General features: G+C 31.3%; 1 protein-coding gene and 1 long non-coding RNA gene across 4 annotated transcripts in view; both read right to left on the bottom strand.

The window, feature by feature from the left end:
* LOC118168519 overlaps positions 1-1,196 on the bottom strand; it is a 2,204-nt gene extending 1,008 nt beyond the window's left edge. The window contains exons 1-2 of the long non-coding RNA XR_004751619.1: positions 870-1,196; positions 1-822 (exon numbers count right to left, since the gene is read on the bottom strand). The exon at positions 1-822 is cut by the window's left edge and continues 1,008 nt beyond it. This is a non-coding gene — a long non-coding RNA (uncharacterized LOC118168519). The remainder of the gene's footprint in view (positions 823-869) is intronic.
* Positions 1,197-1,789: 593 nt separating this feature from the next.
* The window catches only part of NOVA1 (NOVA alternative splicing regulator 1), a 146,337-nt gene continuing 143,126 nt past the window's right edge, over positions 1,790-5,000 (bottom strand). For all 3 annotated transcript variants that reach the window (XM_035328983.1, XM_035328982.1, XM_035328984.1), the window contains one exon: positions 1,790-5,000. This exon is cut by the window's right edge and continues 3,911 nt beyond it. The gene's annotated coding sequence lies outside the window, so the exon portion shown is untranslated.

Here is a 5,000-nt window from a genome sequence, read left to right as displayed (position 1 = left end):
AAAATAATTATAAAATGAAACCTCAGAATTCATTAATTTATTTATTTTTTCAGCATAATAAATTTATTTGAAGCTTGAGTTTACTCACAGGGCCTGAGTAAGAACTCAGTAAAAATACACTTGTTTTTTGAAGCATTGTGATCAAAGATAAAATGGTTTTCTCTTATTGTAAACCTTTTTCTATGACATATTTTTGCAGTCTTGTGGCTTTTATAAAATCACAGTTATTGCTTCTTCATTCTTTTCCTCCACATATTACATTCTGCAACTGTTTAGATGTGCAGCTATATTAAGCTCGAAGAGAAACATCAGGACACTATTTTAGATCAAATGCGGCAAAATTACAAATTTGATCAGTTTATACAAATTGGACGTCGATTATTTTGTACTTTAAGCCATACTGGCTTACAGAAATGTGTAAAATTAAAAACATTCACATATACAGACACTGAGAATAGTAAACAATATCACAGATATTTCTGTCATACAGTTTCTCAAATATGGCTGTTTTTTTTTAAGCTCAATACTCAAACCTTAAATCTGAATTTAAAAGTAGCATGCGGTGTAGAAATTATAATGTTTCAGGGATAAGTGTTACATTCTCTAGGTGCTGAAAGAGGAATAGTATGTTGTGTAGGAACAGCTGGTGCTGGGTAAGACTATTACAAAATTCCATTGGGCTTCAAATAAAGGTTGGAATGTGATACATTGCCAAGTGAGCTTTTAGAGGATAAAAAGATAAAGCACACAATTAATTTTACTTTTAAAGTGTTTACTTTCTATTCATACATTAGATTATTATTATTATTAATAATTATTTAACTTACTAACAGGTGAAGTAACAAGGAACTCCACTTCTTTATGGAGACATTTAAGAATTGATACAAAATGACATTTTTTCAAAGATATTAATATTATACCCAATTATCCTGCTGTGCTTACTCTCATCCTAGTATCTTTAGTGACATGTAGGCTTCTTGAAATAGAAATGAATGAAACATCAGCTAATATAATCATATCCTTTATATTAATTTATGCATCCAAATTACATAGTAGTTAATTAGATTGTAAAGTTCTATATTTTCAGAGCAGTCTATTAAAAATGAACACAAAATTTCCAGTCTAATACATAAATGTATTTTTTTTTTCCCAAAAAAAAGATTTTTTTTTCTCCTGAAGTTGTGTTCAGAAGATCAAAAAAATTACATTTTGGAGGCTTAAAACAGTTACTAGCCCTTTCTTCAACACCAAAAACCTATAACAGGAAGGTGTCCTCTAATTTCAGTGGGAGTTTTGAAAACATCCTCTTTTTTTGCATACATTTTTTTTTTTTTCTGTTAAATGATGCTGCAGTTTATATAGTTTCAAGTCATACATTTATTAAAATTATTGTAAAAATTAGAACCAAAGCAAATCCAATTTTCTTGAATAGTCATATACTCTGATTCCTTGAAACAATAGACAAATGCTTTTATTCCATCTACCAACTTTCTGTTGAATTCTAGTATCGTCAAAACAATTTCAGGAGTCCCACAGTAGCTTTCCTGTACTATATCCACTATCTAACAGTAATTACAGACTGCAAATAAAGGGTTTAAAAAAAAAAAGAGGGGATATGCAAAAATTTGAGAATAAGCTTTTTAAATGAACTGCGTGAGAAAGAAGTACAGCTCATAGCTATACAAAATAATTATAGGAGCATTTTAAGAGAAAAAATACTTTGAAATATAATCGAATGCACTGAAAAAGATTTTCTGTAATTTAGCTTTTATTGCTTTTTCTTTTTTTAAAACATGTTATATTATTGCTACATAGGGCACAACACTAACTGTGATGATCATATGATCATATCCTTGGAGCTTCATAAGTTCTCATGATAAGCCTTACTGATGGAAATATTTTGCATGGAGGAGCAGAGAAACCGCCAGAAAGGACAATAAAGGTGATTAATCTGGCAGCTAAACTACTGAACAGTAGGTTTCAACAGCTTCATGTTACTCTAAAATTGCCTTGTTGATTTAGAGGAGTAACTACCTGCTTATCACATTTCCTTTACCAAGAAAGGATAACATTTAATACACCACAAACACAATCAATATTAAAGCATGGTTTAATATACAGAAAGTCATACAAATTATCACTGCTTGAAGTGCTGTATAAAGCCAGCACCAGCAACCACAACTAGATTACATGTTTAATTTACCTCCTCAACCAAATGATAAATGAATTCAGGGTAGTGTGTTAAGACATGCAGAATTTTAAATGGCAATTATTTTAAAACAATATGTAGCATGAAACAGAAACAAGAAATATGATCATACTATTATATGGAAAAACAAACAAACAAACCTCAATTTTCAGAGTTAGCTAACAAATGTTTTTTATAACCCTCCTGACATTTAGGGCACTCTTAATGTATAGTCAGGCAGATCTGCAAAAATGAAGTTACTAAAACAAATACAAAACAGGGAAACTCTGTTTTTTGTTTGTTTGTTTTTTTTTTTTTTTTCATTTCCTTTGCCTGAGGTGGCTTCTTTCACATAGACTGGTGACCAGCAGCCTTTTGTGCTTTGATTAAGCATCTCAAAAGCCATAAGTCATTGTTTTGTAATGTTAGCATTGTATTCATGTGATGATTTGCTATACTGTAAACCACTCTCACCAATTCTCAGAGATGAGCATAGGACAAGTGAGTTTCGTTGACCCAGTGTATGTGAGATAGTTTTCTATTTTGCTGTTTTCTTTTGTGACCTTGCATAGCAGTGAAACAGACTGCTTCTTCATCCTGCTAGATAGTAATCCATTCATGCTTGCATTTTTTAAAAAAATAATACAATTGTAAAAAATATGTAGACCTACCTTTGTTATTCCCCACTATCATCCTCTATTAGTTTTCACGAAACATTTTTTTCATAAAATGAAAAGGCAAAACAGGTGTTAGATTATTTACGTTTGACAAATTCATATCATTTAAATAATTAAAACTAATTTGTGTTGAGAGCTACAGTTGCATTTTTATTAGAGAAACAAGTACAAATAGGCATCACTACAGAGCTGTTTATTCAATAATGAGATTAAATAAAATGGATTTTGTAGTCTCACTTCTTTCTGATTAATGTGATTAAGCAAAACTTTAACTTTTGTAGCAATGTGAAAACAGCTGCTCACCTGCTATAATTCCATAAAACTTTTTTCTTTAAAGCTACATATTTAAATTTATCCCTAAAAAAATATAAGTAAAATACCCAAAGCTTTCAGTTTAAACTATAACTGCAATATAAAAGTGAAATTATACTACATTTTAACTTTAATCGCAGAAGAGAAAGTTTCATTTACAAATAGCAGTATGTATGGTTATATGCAACGTAAATGTCTCTGTATATTTTTCTGCTTATATAACATAGAGGTTGAGGTTCTAGTATTAATCTGCATAGAAAAAAATATTGTACTTTAAAAATAATAATAAAACCTAAATGAATTAGCCTATAATATTTAAGTGCAATAAGATATGAATACAGTTACAAGCAAAATGTGCTGGATATAAAATTATCGGCTAAGAACCATTTAAAGCAGCACAGTACTTACCCTTTAAACAAAAGGCATCAACATATCTTTGCAGCAATTATATTCTATTAAGTGTTTAAGGAAAAAAAAAAAAAAAAAAGAAGCAAACTTCTAGGAGCAACTTATGTATATAACTACAATAGAAAATATTTTTCTCTTGTTCAGTAGACTTTTCAAGCATTTTTAGTAAAGATGCAGCATATTATATGTACAGGGACTGCATTGCACCAGATAGTGACATGCTAAGCCATAATAGCCTTGGATTTAAGAAACACCATTTGAATCTCTATCACCTATAGAATAAACCAGTCTAAGTTTGTGAATCTGTGGTAAACAGTAACACTCAACTTTTTTTTTTTTTTTTCTTTTTTCTTTTTCCTCTCCCATATCTGCATCACAACATTTAAAATTTTGAATACGTAGACAATACATCTGTGTTGAAATTAAAAACTATACTCTCTTAGGTGTCAGCAGACGGACTGAAGGGTGTCCAGACATAAATGCGTGAGTATTGTCAATAAGCATGTTGCAATTTGCATGACCCATCATTAAAATTTTCAATGATACTATGACATAGGGATTCAATTCACTGTAAAATTACTAAAATCTACCAATTGTAATGATTTCAGACTGTTTATTTTTTTTTTTTCCAATAGAAAAATAAATCTCATACATTCGAAGTGGTACACAAAAAGACTGGGATAAAATTGATCAGATTTCTTCATAGCACCATTTACATATTCTTTAAAGTAAACATTAATATGCACTTTCTTAGAAAGCGATATAAATATATATATAAACACAGGACGTGCTAACCTCTGTTAACCATCTGAATGTGATGGAATCTATCTCTACTGTGCAGGTAGGCTTGTGCATGGCAGTGTGGCAATATCATTTAAAAAGTTTGTTACAGATGTGATGGGAAGCTGGAAGGAGTCGAATAAGCAGAAAAAAGAGCTTAGATCTACTGTAAGCAATGAGTCGGAATGAGCCGTTAAAGGTTAGAATTTATCTTTGTTTCTGATCATTCAATGAGAAAAATGACTTCCACAGAAATAGATACTTGAAAACTGTTTGAGGGAAGGGTGGCAAGGGTGAAATAGGATTGAAAGTCCTACAGGTAATAGCAATAACTGGAAGTGCAGACGAAACTGGTCTTCAGAGCAAAGAGGAAGGCAGCCGTTTAAAAAGTCTAAGTGCAATGTTGTGGTGCTGAAAGAAAAGCTCCTGGTGATAAAGAAAAAAGCTGCAATGCAACTTCAAGCGGTAATTTTGTGGTGCTGAAAGGACAGCTCCCAGCGTTGAGGAAAAGATCTCGGGTCTGGAATGAGGTGTCCAATCTGTATGATAAACAGCACACTGTGTCTCAGAGCGCCCATTCAATCTCAGTAAGTAAATGAAATATTGATTGAAAGTGACCCTGAAACAGAATGCAT

The sequence above is a fragment of the Oxyura jamaicensis genome, chromosome 5, assembly GCF_011077185.1.
Source record: "Oxyura jamaicensis isolate SHBP4307 breed ruddy duck chromosome 5, BPBGC_Ojam_1.0, whole genome shotgun sequence".
NCBI classification, from domain to species: domain Eukaryota; kingdom Metazoa; phylum Chordata; class Aves; order Anseriformes; family Anatidae; genus Oxyura; species Oxyura jamaicensis.
Note: the sequence above shows the minus strand (reverse complement) of the source record. Positions and strands in the feature narration are given on the sequence as shown.